General features: G+C 42.7%; 1 protein-coding gene and 1 pseudogene across 1 annotated transcript in view; one reads left to right on the top strand and one right to left on the bottom strand.

Annotated features, from left to right (window-relative positions):
* Positions 1 to 22,483, bottom strand: part of lrmda (leucine rich melanocyte differentiation associated) — a 1,025,922-nt gene that overhangs the window by 271,939 nt on the left and 731,500 nt on the right. The gene's annotated exons all lie outside the window — the stretch shown is intronic.
* On the top strand, positions 14,987 to 15,163 carry LOC139235217 (U2 spliceosomal RNA; annotated as a pseudogene).

Consider the following 22,483-nt stretch of genomic DNA (forward strand, 5'->3'; position numbering starts at 1 on the left):
AAAGGCCACACTGCCACCACAGTGATTTGGACGGGCAGGTGATGGAAAATATAGCCAGGATGGGAGGCTTCAGTAAGGGGTAAAGTGTCACTGCTTGTTTGCCAAGTTTCAGTCAAAGTCCTGATATCAATATAATCATCCTGAATTAGATTGTGGATGGCTTGAGAGAGTGAATGGACATTCTGGAGGGAAATGCGGAGAGGAGTGGTGATTGTTGTCCTGGCAGAATCCAAGGAGGCAGTGATGGGTGGAGTGGGCAGGACAGGAAGGTTGAGAGATTAACCTGCAGTTGACAGCCTGGGCAGGAGGATCAGTGAGAGGAAAGAAAGAAAGAAAAGAAAGACTTGGATTTATATAACGCCTTTCACGACCACCGGATGTCTCAAGGTGCTTTACAGCCAATGAAGTACTTTTGGAGTGTAGTCACTGTTGTAATGTGGGAAACACGGCAGCCAACTTGCGCACAGCAAGCTCCCACACATAGCAATGTGATAATGACCAGATAATCTGCTTTTGTGATGTTGATTGAGAGATACATATTGGCCAGGACATTGGGGATAACTCCCCTGCTCTTCTTCGAAATAGTGCCACGGAATCTTTTACGTCCACTTGAGAGGGCAGACAGGGCCTCAGTTTAACTTCTCATCCAAAAGATGGTAGCTCCAACAGTGCAGCACTCCCTCAGCACTGCACTGGAGTGTCATCCTAGATTTATGTGCTCAAGTTCCTGGAGTGGGACCTGAACCCACAATCTTTTGACTCGGAGACGAGTGTGCTGATGGCTGACACTGTTAGATAGGGAGAAACTGTTATCACTGGCTGGAGGGTCGATAACCAGAGGACATAGAAGAACCGGAGGGGAGATGAGGAGAATTTTTTTTTTTACGTAGCAAGTTGCTAAACAGCTAAGACATGCTTACTAAATTGTCTAATAAATTGTTCCGAAGTCACAGTTCTCTGACTCAGAGGGCAAGGATGCCCATGCTACCACACAGCTAAGGATTTTCTGACTGGCCACACACACAAGTGAGGAATTGGACCATTTATCAGTATTTTTGGGAAAGCTTAATATTTCATGTTTCAGTCATTTGTGAACGACAAAAAGAACTTGCATTTCATGTGATACAATCCTTTTTGAAAAAGTTTTGGTTTTCAGATCCACATTTTCAAATAACCGAGGAAAAACTTTTTTTACGCAGCGAATGGTTAGGATCTGGAGTGCACTGCCTGAAAGGGTGATGGAGGCAGATTCAGTCGTGGCTTTCAAAAGGAAATTGGACAAGTAGCTGAAGGAAATAAATCAGCAGGGCTTCGGGGAAAGGGTGGAGCAGTCGGAGATTTCTGCTCGAATGTCTTGATGGGCCATTTGGAGGCTGCCTAGAGAGACAGAGGGCAGCTTTGGTTTATCTAAGAGTAGGAGGGGAGTAAGTGCTGGGTTTGGGTTAAAATTAGGAGAACAGAGTTGCAGAGAGAGGAGAAATGAAAGCTGGCATTACTGGGTGACAGGAAGGGAAAGAGACAGGAGAGAATGGCCCAAGAGGAAAAAAAAGGAGATAAAAATGATCAGCTTGGGTCTGGAGTGGCAGCCAAAATTTACATACAAATGAGCCCAGAGGATATTCAGGTTACATTAGCCATGGCAGAGATTAGGAGAGACCTACCCTGGCTGTAGACGAGTGGAGACAATATTAGAGAGTCCAAAGTTGAAGTCTGAGGCTCAGGGGTAGGATTAAGCTGATTTGTAGACAGGATTGGTTGGCCTGTTTGGCACCATGCATCACAACCCAAGTCATTGTGAAACAGCCTCATTGCATGATGTGTAGTCACTTACTCACGCCCAAGTTGGCATGTGGGTTGTGCACATCATTTTTGTATTACACAACAAGATGGCGAATGGACAGCAAATCCTGATCTGCAGAAAAGCATCCCTGGTGAAGCCTAGGTTGCAAAGGCAGAAATCCATTGACAAATAGCTCTGGTGGGGTCCGTAAACGCACATACTTGGATAATGGCAGGTTGGGGCAACCTGCCTCAAGTTGCAAGCAAAGTTTCCTCTAATCCTTCTTTTGCAACTCCTCCTCATCCTCAAGCTCACTGTCGGCAGCAGGAATTCCTTGAGGAATACCTATCCTATCTAGCAGAGGATGTTTGAATCAAGACTAAAGAAAAGAAAATTGAAACTAAAAATTGAGCCAAAAACATGCAGCAAAAACAATCTAAAAGCCAGGTGAAAAACCAGCGGACATTGACCTCGAAGGACTTATGGCCTTAAGACCGGGATTGTCAAGTTGCAAGTGCATCCATTTTATTCAGGCACACAGCAGTGACGTTATGGGTGAAATCAATGGAGATTGCAGGGAAGGGAAGCCCTGCACTATTTATATAATTGTATGACCTTTAATAAAGCTCCAGCATCATGAGTCTCAAGGCCCCGGTGGTGCTCTGTCAGAAAATACCAGGGAAGAACAACAATATCCTACATTATAAAGTGCTTCAATCAGGCTGGGAGCCAGTGTAAGTCAGCGAGAAAATGTTGCAGAGAGGTCAAGGAGGGAAGTGCATTCCTTTTGCATTTTTGATGTTTCCACCCTGTCCTGAATTATCTGCGAGATAAGTGCAGGAATGCAACAAATAACATGAGGAGCTCAAAGTTTTGTTATGAAATCATACAGGGGCATGTCAATTGCAACATCATCAAAAATCATCATATGTGTAATTACATTTGGCTCCGTGTGTCTTTCTCTCTCTCAGCTGGTCTAATGGAGAGAAGGGCCAGTCCATTTTCTCTGTAGTCCTACAATGTGCATGTGTCTGTGTTTCTCTGACAACAAAGTAAGACTTGCATTTATATAGCCCTTCATGACCACTGGACATTCCAAAGCGCTTTACAGTCAATGAAGTACTTTTTGAAGTGTAATCACTGTTGTAATGTAGGAAATGCAGCAGCCAATTTGCGCACAGAAATCTCCCACAAACAGCTATATGATAATGACCAGTTAATCTATTTTTGAGATGCTGTTTGAGGGATAACTATTGGCCGGACACCGGGGATAACACCGCTGCACTTTTTCAAAATAGTGCCATGGGATCTTTTACATCCACCTGAGAGGGCAGACGGGACCTCGGCTTAAAATCTGATCCGAAAGATGGCACCTCCGACAGTGCAGTACTGGTGTATCAGCGTAGACTTTTGTGCTCAAGTCTCTGGAGTGGGGCTTGAACCCACAACCTTCTGACTCAGAGGCGAGTGTGCTACCCACTGAGCCACTGGCTGACAAAGAGGGAAGGTAGTGTGTGTTGTCTAAAGTTGTGTGCATTGACCTAACCTTCACTATGATTTTTCAATCAGTCTTTAGCTTCAATGACTTTGGATTTTTGTCTTTTTGAGGCCAAATACACACAAGTGTACATTTTAACCCACAAAGGACTTTGCTTTGCAAATCAGCTGCCTTTTACTAACTTGGGACCGCCAAAGTAACACATTGTTTCCAGCCTAAATATTAAGACCATTCTGAGAATCGGGTAACAAAGGAAAACATTCAGTGGGCCCTTTTAGCAATAAGTAAACAGCATAATATTCAGGATGTTTGCTTGCAGTCTCTGGAATTGATTCATTTTGTAAAACCCAGTTACCTTTGCACAACCCTGTTTATGTGCATTATATTGTGGGTGATTTAATTAATAGATTACCTTTCACTTGCTATTTCTCTTTGCTTACAATTTGAGTTAGATTTTCTTACAGGAGATGTTTATCTTCAATAGTACAATAAAAAAGCATGCCAGAGGGACAAATACAGTGCAGTTAAATCTCTGCCATTTAAATATTTTCACCTACCATTTTGCTCACCCAGTTAGTAGCACATTTCCAGTCTCAGTGAAACTCCCTTACGAATAAATGTTAAATATATTTATTGTACAATTATATAGAGAACTAGATTGTGTTACAAGGTTGTAGTGCACTGAGTTCTAATGGCATCAGGATCCAAGATAGCAAAGCAACAGACAACACACAAACCAATTTTTTTCTCATGATTGCACAAAGACCACATACCTTCAGATCTGTAACATCGCCTGCTGCAGCTATCTGATGCTAAAACCCTCATCTGTGTCTTTATCACCTCCAGACGTGACTATTCCAATGTTCTCTTGGATGACCTCCCAAACACCATCCTTAATATCTTCAGCTCATCCAAAACTCTGCTGCCCATATCTTGTCCCGCACCAATTCCCACTCACATATCACTCCTGTCCACGCTGGCCTATACTGAACTACATTGGCTCGTAGTCATCCACTGCCTCCAATTTAAAATTCTCATTCTCATGTTTATTCCTTCATGGCCTCACCCCTTTCTGCCTCTGTAACCTCCTCCAGCTATACAACACCCTCACAACCCTATGTTTCTTCAAATTTGGCCTCTTGTGTGTACCTTCATCATCATCATCATCATAGGCAGTCCCTCAAAATCGAGGAAGACTTGCTTCCACTCTAAAAGTGAGTTCTTAGGTGACTGAACAGTCCAATACGGGAACCACAGTCACAGGTGGGACAGACAGTGGTTGAAGGAAAGGGTGGGTGGGACTGGTTTGCCGCACGCTCCTTCCGTTGCCTGCACCTGTCTTCTGTATGCTCTCGGCGACGAGACTCAAGGTGCTCAGCGCCCTCCCGGATGCATCTCCTCCACCTCGGGCAGTCTTTGGCCAGGGACTCCCAGGGGATGGTGGGGATGATGCATTTTATCAAGGAGGCTTTGAGGGTGTCCTTGAAACGTTTCCTCTGCCCATCTTGGGCTCGCTTGCCATGTAGGAGTTCCGAGTAGAGTGCTTGCTTTGGGAGTCTTGCGTCAGGCATGCGAACAAGGTGGCCTGCCCAACGGAGCTGGTCGAGTGTGGTCAGTGCTTCGATGCTGGGGATGTTGGCCTGATCGAGGGATTTTCAAGATCTTGCGGAGACATTGTTGGTGGTATCTCTCCAGCAATTTGAGGTATCTACTGTATATGGTCCACTTTCAACCATCTAGGTCTCACACACTGGAATGCCCTCCCTAAACCCCTCCACTTCCCTGTCTTCCTGTAAGACCCTCTTCAAACACCTATTTGACCAAGCTTTTGGTCACCCCTCCTGATATCTCCTTTTAGTTCAGTGTCCACTTTTGTCTGATTACGTTTTCGTTAAGTACCTTGGGATGTTTTCCTACATTAGAGGTACTGCAAAGTTTCATTTTGTTGAAGCTGTTGCATAAGTTTAAAATGTTGGCACTAGGGGATAATCAATGGAAGAAACTTATTCTATGACCATAAAATGGGAAATAATTTTATTTCTCCATTTGGGAAAAGAAACAGTTTATTGATCTTGCCGTTGCCACATCACCACAATACAATTATATAATTGCCAGCACATATTTAACAAGTTCAGACTTCTACTTTATCCAACAAATTACAGATTAGTAGATCAAAGGCAGAAAAAAAGCCAGCAGTAAGGAGCACTGTGTTACATGTGGGTGGCAGGCCATGCTTTATCCGGAGCAAATTATCCTCAGCAACTGCAATGGAAAGAGTGCAAATTGAAACATATAAACACTTGCACGTGATTGTTATCTCTGTATTGTCTGCCGCACACATTGCTCCTTTATCAGGTGATCGGAGAGATAATGTTCAGTCACCTTAGGCAATTGTACTGATTAAAGAGAGGCTTTACTAATGAATGGATTTTTATAAGGGAGCAAAATGTCTGGATAAAGCAAGGCTAAGCTACTGAAGAACTTTCTCAAGAGCCAGGAACAAAGCCATAAGAATCCCTTACAGAAAGGGAAGAAATATCGATAGCTAAGAATGCACCATAGCAGGGAAGTATATTCCAGCACATTTTTATCAAGTGGCATTTATTGTGACAGCAATCACTTTTCAAAACTGTGCGTGAATTTGCAAAATAACAAAGTACCATTAACATGTTTGTTTATGCATGGTGTAGCTAGCTGTGACTTTGTAAAAATTGGGATTAAAAGGTATTGTAAATACGTCTTGTTATTTTCTCATTTATTCAACTCATATGCTGGTGTGGCATGTGTTCCCATCAGTGTTTTTTTTTAACCTCAAAAGCTCAAGACCCTGGGCCTCTAATGTATTGAAATCAGTGCTGACCTGCCATTTACACTACCAGAGCACCAGACGCTATAGCTGCTTGTCATCCTGCCTATTAACTTGATGTCTTTATTCACAGGCCATCTGCAACAGTGAGAGATATAACTAATGTCTTCCATACAACAAGGTGGCAAAAGACAGAGCACAGTGTACAGACGACCTTTGGGATTCTCAAAGATCCTAACTACCAGACATGAAAATCAATCCTGCCTACTGGCATTAATTAAAATAAACTAAAGGGCAGAAGAAGATAAAATGTACATTCTGTCACAGAGAATATTTGTCATGAACCTTACAAGCATTTTTTTAATATATTAAGCATTTTGGTATGTGCTAGAATCGCTATTTTTGTACTTCATTTTTAGTTGTTGCTGTTATTCGGTGAATACATGAAATATTATATGCTGTCTCTGGTACACTGCAGCATGCAATATATAAGTATTTTCACAAAATGTTCTTTACAATTCATTTTTAAGTGAGAGAAGTATGTGACATGCTTCCACTAATGAGTTATTTCAAAAATACTTTGCAAAACTAACATTTGGTGTATTCAAACAGATAATGTCTAATTTTTGGATAAGTTGCAAAGTCATATTTGAATTCAATAAGTAGAACATTTTTCAAATCTTGGCACTTAAAATCATTCAGTAATACAATCTGTGTCAATTATTACCAATAGAAACACTTGATGAACAGGGACTGTACTGATGAATGTTCACATGAATTATCTCAATCTATGCAGATGGATTAAACAAATAAAACAAAGCCTGCCAAATAGTCGAGCATGTCGACTTGAGTTTATACCGACAATTTCTCACGCTGTAGGTTATAAGGATGATGTGCACATCCCAAGAGTTGGATTGAGAATGAAAAGGAATAGACTTAATTTTTCATGTTCTAACAGATAATCAGATGCTGTGTGGAACATGGTAATTCTGAGCTGCTGATTCCATCAAAATGTCACATCAAGGAACACAACTGTTCGAAGATGTATCATGTGGGATGCAGAGTAAAATAGATATTCTGCAGTTTTGCTTGAAACTTTACTGAATCTTGTATTGAGATGAAATAGATTGGCCAGAACCTCAATACTGCACACGGCTTGGAAATAGCTTCTTGAACGAAGAGGCTTGATCGTTTGAATAGCTTCACCTCATTTAATTTTGGACTTGCCCACTGGCAGAAAATGAGGTGAGCATTTAAAATGGCCAGGGTGACTCACTCGCCAATTTCTCTTCTGCTTCACGATGATCCTTGTTTTCTGAGAAGATGGCAAAAGCCTAAATTAGGCTTGGTAAGTTTTTAAATATGTATAATCAGGAATCGACTGCAATTTTAATTCTGGCCTGGGGGGGGAAGCTGCCAGGTTTAGACAGTGGGAAGAGGGTGTGGAAAGCTCAATGTTTTTTTAACTTTTGCTTGTGGAGCCTGGAAGAGCACGAGTGCTCCTCTGTAGCCTTCAAGGAACATTTAGGCTTCCCTTCCCTCAGGCCTCCCCCACTTTCCTCACAAGAGACCCTCCCAAAACTGCCTCACCGCGACTTACCTCAACCACCTGGCCGGCGAACTTTCGCTCCCACTCACTGCTGCTTCCCACTGTTTCGGGGGGCAGCTGACTGGCGACATACAAATGAGATCCGAGAGTTAAAATTGCCCAGTTCCTTTTTGGAACGACTGAAGGGATTCCATACTATGCTAAGTCCCAATGTTGACATTGATTTACAAAGTGGTCTTTGATCCTAATCATATTGATGCTTTGATTTAAGTTGCAGATAATCACACTTATGTCATAAGCAAGTATTTCCACTGAAGTACAATTATTGATCCAATTAGCTAAGAATCCGCTTGTCTGAAGTCATGTAATTTATTGCAGACTGGCATGGATACACATCTATGGACATTGAAAGGTGGACGAGAATAGACCACTTTCGGTTCTCCCTTCTAGTCATGCAATCTCCTTGGGGAGGTAAAAGAGAAACTCCTGAGATATCATATATGGATAAAACTCTCCAACTCCTTAATGCAATCATCTAAGTTCCAGGAGACTGTAGTGCCTTGTGAATCTCACCCGTCTTAGCCACCCTCCAACCTACCCTCTATAAAAAAAATTTTAAAAGAAAAACTTGCATTTATATAGCGCCTTTCACAACCACTGGACGTCCCGATAGCATGAGCTTTTGTTAAGCTCATAATAAAGTAATGTAACTGAGTACTGTAGACATGAGTAAGTGTGACCTTAGCTCCTTTATTCAAACTCCAGAGTGTTGGTACAGCATGGGAGGCCTGCTTATATACAGTGCTCCCAAGGGATGCTGGGATCCCTTGGGACTCCAAAACATACGCCCTCTGGTGGCGGCATACATAACGTCACTCCCTCCCAAAGTCAATAGTACACTTATTTACAGGGTGAGACAACCTGGGGCTTTTCGCTCCCTTGTCGATCGTCTCGGTACAAATGCAGGTGTGGGTGAGTTGGTTGGTTCTTTGCTGGGCTTTTGCGCAGCTGGCCTTGCCGGGCTGCTGGGGATGGTGAGTTGAGCTTCGTGGTCAACCATGATGTTGGTTGCCACTTGTGTGTGTGTTGGAGGGTCGAAGTTGGTGGTGTCCTCTTCGGGTTGCTCATGGCTGTTTGTGAATCACAGTTTGGGTTGGTCCAAATGCTTTCTGCAAGTTAGTTCATTTGCGAGTTTGACCTGAAACACCCTACTCCCTTCTTTGGCTATGATGGTGCCAGTAAGCCATTTGGGACCATGTCCATAGTTGAGTACAAATACATGGTCATTGACTTCAATATCTAATGACAAGTTTGCGCGATCATGATACATGCTTTAGTGATGCCGCCTGCCCTCACAACGTGATCATGGAGATCAGGGTGGACGAGAGAGAGCCTTGATTTAATTTCATGAGCAGCTCGGCTGGGGGAACCCCGGTGAGTAAGTGGGGTCTGGTGTGGCAGCTGAGCAGGACTCGGGACAGGCGGATCTGCAGGGAGGTTGATGGTTTGGACTGCCCGTTCTGCCTGGCCGTTGGATGCGGGCTTGAACGGGGCAGATGTGACGTGCTTGATCCCATTGCGGGTCATGAATTCTTTGAATTAGAAACCATAAAAATAGGTGCAGGAGTAGGCCATTCGGCCCGTCGAGCCTGCACCACCATTCGATAAGATCATGGCTGATCATTCCCTCAGTACCTCTTTCCTGCTTTCTCTCCATACCCCTTGATCCCTTTAGCCGTAAGGGCCATATCTAACTCCCTCTTGAATATATCCAATGAATTGGCATCAACAACTCTCTGCGGTAAGGAATTCCACAGGTTAACGACTCTCTGAATGAAGAAGTTTCTCCTCATCTCAGTCCTAAATGGCTTGCCCCTTATGCTTTAGACTGTGTCCCCTGGTTCTGGACTTCCCCAACATCAGGAATATTCTTCCCGCATCTAACCTGCCCAGTCCCGTCAGAATCTTACATGTTTCTATGAGATCCCCTCTCATCCTAAACTCCAGTGTATAAAGGCCCAGTTGATCCAGTCTCTCCTCATATGTCAGTCCAGCCATCCCAGGAATCAATCTGGTGAACCTTCGCTGCACTCACTCAATAGCAAGAAAGTCCTTCCTCAGATTAGGAGACCAAAACTGAACACAATATTCCAGGTGAGGCCTCAACAAGGCCCTGTACATCTGCAGTAAGACCTCCCTGCTCCTATACTCAAATCCCTTAGCTATGAAGGCCAACATACCATTTGCCTTCTTCACCGCCTGCTGTACCTGCATGCCAACTTTCAATGACTGATGAACCATGACACCCAGGTCTCGTTGCACCTCCCCTTTTCCTAATCTGCCGCCATTCAGATAATATTCTGCCTTCATGTTTTTGCCACCAAAGTGGGTAACCTCACATTTATCCACATTATACTGCATTTGCCCACTCACCTAACCTGTCCAAGTCACCCTGCAGCCTCTTATCATCCTCCTCACAGCTCACACCACCACTCAGTTTAGTGTCATCTGCAAACTTGGAGATATTACACTCAATTCCTTCATCTAAATCATTAATGTATATTGTAAAGAGCTGGGGTTCCAGCACTGAGCCCTGCGGCACCCCACTAGTCACTGCCTGCCATTCTGAAAAGGACCCGTTTATCCCGACTCTCTGCTTTCTGTCTGCCAATCAGTTCTCTGTCCACGTCAGTACATTATCCCCAATACCATGTGCTTTGATTTTGCACACCAATCTCTTGTGTGGGACCCTGTCAAAAGCCTTTTCAAAGTCCAAATATACCACTGGCTCATTGTCGCTGATAAGGACATCAGGCAGGTCGTGCGTGGCGAACATGGCTCATAGGCTTTCGATGGTGGCAGTGGACGTGCATTATTATTATACACTCAATCCATTTAGAATAGCATCCACAACAACCAAAAACATTTTGCCTAGAAACAGGCCCGCAAAGTCAACGTGGATCCTAGACCACAGTTTGGAGGGTCATGACCACAAACTTAGCAGTGCCTCTCTGGGTGCATTGCTCAGTTGAGAGCAAGTGTTGCATTGGTGCACGTATGACTCCAAATCTAAGTCGATGCCAGGCCACCACACATGGGATCTGGCTCTCGCTTTCATCATTACTATGCCTGGTGGGTACTGTGTAGGTCGCATATGAATGTTTCCCTGCCTTTCTTAGGCAAAACCACGCGATTGTCCCACAAAAGACAGTCCACCTGAATGGTCATTTCGTCTTTTCTCTTGATCTCTTCATGCATCTCCGCTGGGACGCTGGACCAGCTCCCATGGAGGACACAGTTTTTTTTTTTACAAGGGACAGTAAAGGATCCTGGCTGGTCCAGGTCCTGATCTGGCGGGCCGTAACGGGTGACTTTTCGTTTTCAAATGCATCCATCACCAAGAGCATGTCTGCAGGCTGTGCCATTTCCAGTCCGGTGTTGGGCAATGGTAGCCGACTGAAAGCATTAGCACAGTTCTCTGTGCCTGGTCTGTGGCAGATTACATAGTTATATGCAGACAGCGTGAGCGCCCATCACATTCTGTTGTCTAATGGCCTCCGTCTTGGCATCGATGGATCTGATGCCGTCTGCTGCGATTCTTCTGCCTAAGAACTCGACCTCTGCCGCCAGGAAAACACACTTCGAGCGTTTCAACCAGAGTCCCACGCGATCTAGCCGATTTAGAACCTCTTCCAGGTTCTTCAAGTGTTCGATGGTGTCCTGACCTGTGACCAGTATGTCGTCCTGGAAAACCACGGTGTGTGGAACTGACTTTAGCAGGTTCTTCATGTTCCTTTGGAAAATTGCCACAGCCGATCGAATCTCAAACGGACATCTATTGTAGATGAACAGACCTTTGTATGTGTTGATGCAAGTGAGGCCTTTCGAAGATTCCGCCAGCTCCTGAGTCATATAGGCTGAGGTCAGGTCCAACTTAGTGAACGTCTTTCCTCCAGCCAATAGGTCGTCTGCCTTGGGTAGCGGGTACTGATCCTGTAGCGAAAAACGGTTAATCGTTACTTTATAGTCCCCACAAATTCTGACCGCGCTATCGCCTTTGACAACTGGAACAATCGGACTGGTCCACTCGTTGAACTCTACCGGCGCGATGATGCCTTCTCGCTGCAGCCTGTCCAGCTCAATTTCCACTTTCTCTCGCATTATATATGGCACCGCCCATGCCTTGTGGTGGATGGGTCGTGTGCCAGGAACCAAGTGGATCTGTACCTTCGCCTCCGAGAAACTTCCGATGCCTGGCTCAAACAACGACAGGAACTTGTTCAGACCCTGGGCGTTGTCAACAGATGAAAGCGCTCGGATGTCGTCCCAGTTCCAGCAGATTTTTCCCAGCCAGCTTCTGCCGAACAGTGTGGGGCCATCTCCTAGTACAATCCATAGTGGGAGTTCGTGCACTGCTCCATCATAGGAGACTTTTACTGCTGCGCTGCCAATAACAGGGATCAGCTCTTTAGTGTCTTAGCTTGGTATGAATGGGGCCAAGCTTGGGCCCGTGTGCCTTGTTTCACTACAGCCTGTCAAAGGCCTTTTTGCTCATGATAGACTGACTCGCACCAGTGTCCAGTTCCATGGATACTGGAATTCCGTCCAGTTCGACTTTTAGCATGATCGGTGGACATTTTATGGTGAAGGTGTGTACCCCGTACACTTCTGCCTCCTCGGTTCAAGTCTCTAGTTCAGCCTGATCCACCATGGATCGATCCTCCTCTGCAACGTGGTGGTTTGCAGGGTTTGCAGCTCGTCTGCACATTCGCTGGAGGTGTCCCATTGTTCCACAGCCTTTGCATAGAGTGTTTGAAGCGGCATTGATGGGCTCGATAATCACCTCCGCAGCATCAACAAGGTGTTAACTGCCCCACATTAACCTTTGATGGCGGACTCTGGGTCATCTGAGGTCGTGCAGCTGCAGGCATGTATGTTCTGCCATAAGCATTCCTGCCTGAAACAACGTTACTTTGTGTACAGTACTTGCCGAGATCTCGTTATGCTGCGAAATTTGTTTGGTGTTATCGCTGGTGGACATAAATGTCTGGGCTATCGGGGCTATCGTTATGGCTTTGCTCAGGTTTGGTGTTTGAACAGTCAATAGTTTGCGAAGGATAACCTCATGGCCAATGCCAAACACAAAGTCGTCTCTTAGCATTTGCTCAAGGAATCCATCGAATTCACAATGTCCTGCAAGGTGCCTTAGTTCAGCGACGTAGCTCGCCACTTCCTGGCCTTCAGACCGTTGACACGTGTAGAATCGATACCTTGCCATCAGAACGCTTTCCTTTGGATTTAGGTGCTCCTGGACCAGCGTACACAGTCCCTCATGTGATTTGGTTGTTGGTTTCACCGGAGCTAGAAGATTCTTCATGAGGCCATAGGTTGTTGCCCCACAGACGGTGAGGAGGATCGCCCTTCGTTTGGCAGCGTTCTCGTCCCCTTCCAGCTCATTGGCCATGAAGTATTGGTCGAGTTGCTCCATGAAGGCCTCCCAATCGTCCCCTTCTGAGAATTTCTTCAGAATACCAACAGTTCTCTGCATTTTCACATGATTGTTTGTTATCTCGTCGTCAGTTGTTAAGTTCACAATAAAGTAACGTAACTGAGTACTGTAGACATGAATAAGTGTGACCTTAGCTCCTTTTTCAAAATCCAGAGTGTTGGTACAGCTTATATGCAGTGCTCCCAAGGGATGCTGGGATCCCTTGGGACTCCAACAGGTATGCCCTCTCAGGTGGCAGTATGATACAGGTTACCTAGCGTTGCATACATAACACTTTTCTCCTCTCTCAGAAAATTTGTACAGTTCCTTTTTGAAGAGTTGCAGGGAATCCATCCTAACTTCATCAATCTGTTCCAGAGGCACAATGACTACGTGCAAAAAAATCACAATTCATAGCATTTACAAGACTGCTGTGATCCACTAATCTGGGCATCTCCTCAAAGAACTCAATCAGTGTAGTGAGGCAGAACTTCTGCTTTCTAAAGCTATGTTGCGGTTGTAAAAAATGGTTATACTTCTTCAAGTAATCTTATATCACATCCCTTATAATTCCTTCCAGCGTATTCCCTACAATTGATGTTAAACTAACAGCCTATAATTCCCAAGCTCCAATTTCTTTCCCTTCTTAAGTATTGGGAGCACAGGAGCCTCCGTCCAGTCTATGGAAATTTGCCTGGACCTCAAAGAGCAATGAAGTACATCAGCCAATGACTCACACAATACCTCTCCCATTATCTTCAGCAATCTGGAGTAAATGGCATCATGGCCAGCAGCTCAATCAAAATCAAGTGTCTTATCCCGAGCTAAAGTGATTTTCACATTTACTTATATTGCTCAATTTTACCAGCATCTCTATCTGCTACCACTGGTAACTCAGCATCATCTCCAATAGTGAAAACAGATGCAAAGCACCAATTTAGCACTTCAGACATATGCTAGCCCTCAAACTTAACCTGTCCTGCTAAATCTCACTTTTCTCTATTGTGGGATCAGACTACTGTATTTAATTGGAATTACGTAGGAAGCATTCTTGAGCTTGTCTGGGAACCTCTACATCAAAGGATTAACAGAAGGAAAAAGAAAAAAAGGAAGACTTCCATTTATATATACTGCTTAATCACGTCTCTCAAACATTTCAAAGCACTTCATGTACAATGGCTATTAATGTCGGCAAAGCACTTTTCACACCACACGATCCTACAAACAGCAATTCAATGAATGTGGGGAGACTTCTCTAGTCCACAATATGAATTAGGAAAGACTTATAAGGAATGGAATAATCAGGGACAATTCGTGTAGATTTGTAAAGTGTTGGGCATTCTTTACTAATTTAATTTTTTTTTGAGGATATCACTGTGTGTGGATAAAGTGGAGACGGTGATTATGATTACCAGAAATTGCTTGATAAGGTGCCACATATGAGGCTGGCTATGAGAATTAAGTCACATGGCAATGATGGGAATGCTTTTCAAACTAGCCAGCCATGCAACTGCATTCCCTTTAGGGGGAATCGATGATGTTGGGTCCATTTACTTTTTCAATTTATACAAATGATTTGAACATGGGCACAAGATAACCAAAGTTTTATGGCAAACTGTGAGAAAGGAGATTCAGGAGGACAGATTAGCAGAATGAGCAATATAAAGAACTTTGAAATAAATTGCAGAGAAACAAGAGTGGTAGGATATATATCCTAAATGGCAAGATTCTTAATAAAGCGGAGGAAATGAGAGATCCAGCACGCATGACAATAGAGACCAATTCTTGAATGACATTTTTTATTGCTAGATGGGCAGGGAAATGCACCACTCTTGCCCAATCCTGCAGTTGCTGCTTTCATTCCATTCGCTTCAGGCTCGGCCTTTTGGCTAAGATCATGCGTAACTGACCTGACAGGTTCTCCCTGGATCAGGAAGGTGGTTCTCCTATGCTTTTTGGAAATAGGAGGTGGGTGGGGTGGCTTGACCCATCCACCTCCATGGAGGTGTGTGGGGTTGCTGACCCATCCACCTCCATGGCATGAACCTGGTATTGCAGTACTTCCAGGAACGGTGCTTGGGCTCTCGGCCTTTTGGCTAAGAGCATTAGCGCAGGGTGATCCTTGATGTGTGCAAGGTGACCTCTGGCGTTTGTGATCTGACAAAGAATTGGAAAGATTGGCTACGAAAAATTAAATAAAAAATTAAAAAATCATTTTCTCATTACACATGTAAACCTTGAGACATTCCATTCCGCATAGTGTTATAGAAGAGTTGGTAACACCATAGTTTACTATAACGTGATGATCTTCTCCAGTTTCAGGTCACTCTTTTCAAACACTCTGACCTTCAATATTTTTAAATCCAACTCATACCATTCTCACATGGCTCGCAACCTTCTCGTCAATAGTGTTGCCACATGATGTTGCCAAAGTCGGTGAACCGTTGGATGTCTGAAGCTGCTGGCCACCAAGCTTGATGTCAAGGTCTCTGTGATGAATTGCCAGGAGCAGCAGTGGAGCAGCAATGAAACATCACCTTCATTTTGTCAAGGATAATGTTAAGCCTGTAACATCTGGCTGCTAATGCCAAAAGGTCCCCGTTGAACTGAAGATCATGCTCTGAATGAACCACTCAGACACAGCAGTTTGCAAATGATTCCTTTGCATACTTTTCTTCGCTTACAGCTGATTCAGTTGGAAGAGCTCGTCACGCAATCTGAATTTTACTTCAAAAGCAGCATTCGAATTAAGATGTTGCAATGCAAGCGCAACATTACAGTAAAGCACAGGATGAAAGTCTGGGGCAATGACACCTCCTTATTTCACTTCAGTGGTCACTGGAAACACTTATGAACAGCCTCCAATCAATGTCACTCTGACAATTATGGCATCGCAGCTTCCTTTGGTAATGCTGGTAAACCTAGAAGAACACCCATATTTTGCAAGACTCAATTTCTACAAGATCAACAAACACCACAAAGAGGTTTTTGTTCTGCTCGACAGGAATACACAATCAGGACACTGAGAAGTGTAAAGGAACAGAGGGACCTTGGAATGCATTGTCCACTAATCCCTGAGGGTAGCAGGACAGGTAAATAAGGTGGTTAAGAAGGCATATGGGATGCTTTCCTTTATTAGCCGAGACACAGAATATAAGAGCAGGGAGGTTAAACTGCATAAAACACTAGATAGGCTACAGTTAGAGTACTGTGTACAGCTCTGGTCACCACATTACAGGAAAGATGTGATTGCACTAGAGAGGGTACTGAGGAGATTTATGAGAATGTTGCCAGGAGTGGAGAGATTAAATAGGTTCGGGTTGTTTTCTTTGGAACAGAGGCTGAGGGAAGACTTGATTGAGGTGCATAAAATTATAAGGGGTCTAGATGGAGAGGATAGGAAGGACATATTTCCCCACCAGAGGTGTCAATAACCAGGGGGCGTAGATTTAAAGTAATTGGTAGAAGGATTAGAGGAGAGTTGAGGAGAACTTTTTTCACCCAGAGGGTGGTAAGGTTCTAGAACTCACTGCCTGAAAGGGTGGTAGAGGCAGAAACACTCATCATATTTAAAAAGTACTTGGATATGCACTTGAAGTGCCATAACCTACAAGGCTACGGACCAAGAGTTGGAAAGTGGGATTAGGCTGGATAGTTTTTTTCGAATGGCCTCCTTCTGTGCCATAAACTTCTATAATTCTATGATTCTCCTGAATTGATAGAATGTGAGGCCATGCTAAAAGTGCTCCAGTTGCCACAGAACCCACACTGATATCCGCTGACACTGAAGCAATGAGCCTATCCAAGCATTATGGAGTGACAAGCTTTCAGCAAGTACAAGAGAAATGCTGCAATAGTTGCTGCAATTTGACCAATCTCCCTTGCACTTATACAGCAATAGGAATGACATTCTTCATATATTGCAGCACATATATTTTTATTCATATTCAATCAAATAGCTTTGACAGCAGTGCATGCGTATACATCTAAGTGAATGTCAACTGGTCCAGGTACCTTGCCATTATTCATAAACATGATTTTTTCTGATTGGGAGTGGGGGCTACCAGCCCTTCAGGAACTGTTTTTTGTAGAATTTCCTCAAGTGTTCGCTCCGTCACTTCTGATGATTGATTGAGTACATTTTAAGTGTTCGCTCCATCTTCACATGATTTTGTCTTCGTCGATGAAGAGCTGGCGACCATTTTTTCAGGCTTATGCGTTCACCATTGATCCTTCTTCTCTTTCAGCCATGTCTGGACCACATCCTTGATGTCCATCAACTTGTCCTGATTAGGTTATTCAGCATATGTTAAAAATAATTCATGCACAGGCATCTTCCACCCCCTCAATTGGAGTTCAGGACTGGAACATCGGGTCCTTTATCGAAACACCTGTGAACTCATGGAAGCAAGTCATCCTCGTTCGAAGGACCGCCTATAAGAACATAAGAATTAGGAGCAGAAGTAGGCCATTCGGCCCCTCGAGTCTGCTCTGTCATTCAATGAGATCATGGCTGATCTTTCACCTCAACTCCACTTTCCTGCACTGTCCCCATATCCCTTGATTCCTTTAATATCCAAAAATCTATTGATCTCTGTCTTGAATATACTCTGAGCTTCGACAGCCCTCTGGGGTAGAGAATTCCAAAGATTCACCACCCTCTGAGTGAAGAAGTTTCTCCTCATCTCAGTCCTAAATGGCCGACCCCTCATTCTGAGACTGTGACCCCTGGTTCTCGACTCCCCAGCCAGGGGAAACATCCTCCCTGCATCTATCCTGTCAAGTCCTGTAAGAATGTTGTCTGTTTCAATGAGATCACCTCTCATTCTTCTAAACTCTAGAGAATATAGGCCGAATCTGTTCAGTGTGTGTGCAGTGAGCAGTCACTGGTCTCCGAACGTGCTGTTAATGACTAGTCCGCAAAAGCAGCACATTCGCGGACTCCCGCAATGTCTCCGCCGTCCGCAGTTTGAGAACCACGTCTCACAGCAAATTTCTGCAGCACAACAGACTTGCATTTCTATAGCGCCTCCCACGACTTCCAGACATCCCAAAATGCTTTACAACCAATCAAGCAAGTTTTAAAAATGTAGTCACTGCTGCACTGCAGGAAATGCAGCAGCCAACCTGGGCACAGCAAGCTCCCAAAAATAGCAATGTGACAATGACAAGGATGATGATTCAGCCAACTGCTGTAAGCCACACGCTTGCTGTCTTAACTGAGAAATTTCAGTATTATTCTCATCAAACCAATCATATAGTCCTTTCTCTTCACAAAGATACCCACTTCAGATTAGCAACACTGTACTTTGAACATGTTCTACTCTTCTTTCATGGTGGTAGAGACAGCATTCGGCTCCAAGTCTCTGTATTCCTCAGGGTGTTGTGTGATTCTCAGTTTTTAAGTAATCTAACATGAAGACCCTTGGGATCGATTTTTTTTTGCAGTTGGGGTTGTAATGTGAGCACCTACTATCCACAAACATACTAAACAATAATCTATGAAGCATTCAGTACATTGCATGACTTGTGCCTGCTTCATACATAACATGCAAATTGGCAGCCCAAATTAAATTACACCCACATTTTATCCCTCTGCACAGACCATTCTGAATGCAAATATGCAAACTGGGCCAGTTATAGAAATATACAAATGAATTCCAAAATAGCCCGATTTGGGTGACTAAGTTAAAATATTACCTCCTTCCCAGTCAGAGGTAGAATTACAAAAAAGAACTGTCAATAATATTCTTCTCCACTATATAATGTCAAAAGCTTTGAAATACATGTTATGAATATATTTTACAACTGCTTATACCTTAATTATTGGACATTGTTCCTTTAGTGGAATAGACTGTATTGTAATATACTTTCAGTAATCCATCTTTGTGTATAATAATCATGATCTGTCACAGCAGCTGTGCACAAAGAAGTTGGTTTAAACCTAGTCATACTGGAGTACTTTTGGTGGGGTTTCTTATGCAACCACCCACAACTAGATCAGAAGTGCAAAACCAAAATCTGCATTGTATCAAAATATTCAAGTGCTTGCAGCAGAACATTCAGAAACAACAAATGAGGGGTGTAAATTAAGAAAAGATTACAGCAAATCTAACAATCACTTAGCTTATAACAGACCAAGTCAATTTAATCTTGATGAGCAGAAAGTCAATGAATGAGACTCAGAATGTCTCATTTGTCAACATCTTACACTGTGGGAAGGCTCAAGGCAATCCTGAACAATTAATACAATTGGAATCATTGTATTTCAAAAACCTATCTAAATACTTCAATCACATTTTATGCATTTACTTTCTGTGTAATTCTTAAAATGAATATACCATTTGGCGATTCTGTCTAGAATAGTTTGTCAGATGACCTACTCCAAACATGCCAATTTGTTCGATTTTTTTCACATGTCATAAATATGATGTAACATGTCTAGAAGAGAAAATGTCACTGTTGAAATGATACTTTTAGCAAGCAATGTCCATGAGTTACAAAAATATAGCAAAAAATTTTTAAAAAACCTAATTTGCAAAACATTTGCAGGAGAATTATTTGAAAATTGGTATTGATAAGCTCAATTGGTGCCAACGTGACATTTATTTTTAATATTTAGAGACAAAGGTGAACGGCAAAGGCTCATTGTGCAGGCATCACCATGGTGAAATGAATAAAGAGAGGATGAGGTAAACCAGTAGTTATTAGGTGAGCTTGGATTTTAATAGGTTGAAGATCATAGAATAAACAAGACCAAGAGATGTAAGGAGTTACCCAGTTTTGAGGAATGAATGAGTTAGCAGACTCAATTTCAATACAGTAGGGAGGGAGAACAATGTATAGGTTTGCACCTTTTTCAGTTTAGGAAAAACAAGATTGGAAAGTTCAGAGGAGCAGGATGTAACTGATGTACACTTAAGATTGTCCCAACCTACAATTGAATAAAAACAACCGAGACACTGAAAGCAAAGAGAAAATGGGGGGAAATAAATGAGGGGGAGCGATGCTGAAGGAGTATCAACTTGTGTGTATTCATGTACACAAAAAGCGCTGTGCAAAAACCTGCAAAAACAAAGAAAAGCTTATGTATTTATAGAATGGAATAGCACAATAAGGAAGAGAATAATACCATTATTTTATTATTTATTCAGTGTGTTGAAGAAACTCTCCACAATTGAGCAAATTTATATTCTGTGTCCTGGAAACATATCAACTATAACGTCCATCTGTGCAAACAGGGCATTCACAATCTGTGCACAAGCAATGCTTTGTCTCTCTCTCCTTCCTCTACCCCAGATTTGCATATGTAAACTATGAATAATCCCATTTTACAGACAGCTCCAAATTTCAGCTATGTGTTTTGTCTGTGAACATAGCCAATTTGCTAAAGGAGGCATTGTATGTCTCTTTGATTTTCATTGCAGGTACACCTGGTATCATCACTCAAGGCTTCGTTCGTGTTTTCAAATTTGAAAGAGTGAATTGCCAACAAAAGCAGAAATAAAGAACTAAGTCGAGAAACAAAGCAAAACTATTTTTGAATTTTAGAAATTAAGTAACAATGCTGTCAATCGGGTGAGTGATGACTCACCCAAGTAATACCAATTCTTCCCATTTATAAATAACAAAATGGCTGCCAAACATGCACTCATTCACTTGTAACTCTCAAACACATCACTTAAGCATTACAATTTTCTCTCTCTACATCCAAACAAAAAATACTATACTTATTCAAAACTGCAAATCAGGAAAATTGTTTCCAATTATCCCACAAAGTTATATCAACAGCCCTCCCCCAAAAAACCTAACTGTAAATATCTTAAACATTTACAGTGAATTGACTTAGAATCAACAGACCTAAATCACTTCACATTACAAAATAAGCATTAGTCCTGTGGTCCTTTTCTGATCAGTGCAGTCAGCCATTAAATGAACGGTAAGCTAGCTGTACATTGATTTTAACAGAAGTCAGAAAACAAATTAAATTACAAAGGAAAAAGACTGCACACCAACTTTTCTTTGCTGTCTGTTAGCCTGCTGCTGTTAACTTGTCAATCTCAGCTGTGAAAGGCAATTGATATAAGGGATACAAAATGAAATGGTTACACTGGGTGATGTTTGCTATTGTTCTAAAGGCAGATTGAAATACATTGCCAGGGTAATAACGAGGGAGGAAAAGTCATTGCTAACCTTTATATCACCTGATAGGAGTCAATACAGTTATTGGAATCAAAGTTGACAATTCTTCCCACCCTTTGCAAAGGCCACGAGGAATAAAAAGATTATTTTATAATAGCATTGATTTCATCAACCCATTATTTTCTAAGGATCTTTTCCGCAAGATAAAGCAAGCATGTGAATGGAATCCATTAGTGCCTCTGATTTCATTGTAGTCTCTGTATAAAGTGAAACACCTGCAGTTTCCTAAGCTCCTTTCGGTTCATTCCCATGATGCATTTAGTGTCTGATCACAGCACGAAGGTCAAACACCACATCTGGAAGCCTTCCCATCATCTCCTCCTGTGGAAGCAGTCAAGTGTAGGCTGTCAGTTCCACCTGTTCTGGCAGGTTTAACCTGCCTGACCCAAAGATACCCTTGGGGACATTAATTATAGAAAAGCACGAGATGTTGGAGAAACAACGCCAGGCTGGATGTTGTTACAGTCCTTGTCACCTACTAATCACGTCCTGTGACATGGGGCTTTGGATGGTCAGACTTCTCATTAATCATCTGGCCTTAAACTTAAACTCTTTTTCTGAAAGATTAAAGCCTTAGACCATTTCTGTCCACTCCACCTGGCATTTAGAGTCCAATAAGTTCTCTGTACTATAATTTAGATCCCTAGAGGCCCGTAAAACCTATTCATTTACAATGGCCTTGGTTTGCAATAGCTTGCTGACTCAAGACATTTCGAAATTCTACAAATAAAATTATTCAGTGACTTCAAAGAAAGTGACTGATAGAATCATTCATATATTGTAACTCATTTTGAAAGCAAATTCAATACATTGTTTACTTGTGTTTTGCAAAGCAATTATGGAAAACAAGTTTAATATTTGCACATATAGCCATGAAACACAAATATTTCATCAGCAACAAAATCATCTGTCATCCTGTCAGACAAAAGCTCACGCTTTCAGCAGTCTAGCCCAGACTAGTACCTGCTAGAACTTGACCTACCAGCATGGGACAAAACAAGTTAAAGCAGTGGCTTAAACCGCGCCAATGACTCCTGCTTTACCAGGTTACTAAACAATAAGTATTTGTTAAATGCATCAGAACTGATCCACAACAATGTCTGTCTCACTGCACAAAGACCAGCGGAGGGCTACTTTTTTTGTTGGTTGTATTTATTTCT

The sequence above is a fragment of the Pristiophorus japonicus genome, chromosome 22 (genome assembly GCF_044704955.1).
Source record: "Pristiophorus japonicus isolate sPriJap1 chromosome 22, sPriJap1.hap1, whole genome shotgun sequence".
Classification (NCBI taxonomy): Eukaryota; Metazoa; Chordata; class Chondrichthyes; family Pristiophoridae; genus Pristiophorus; species Pristiophorus japonicus.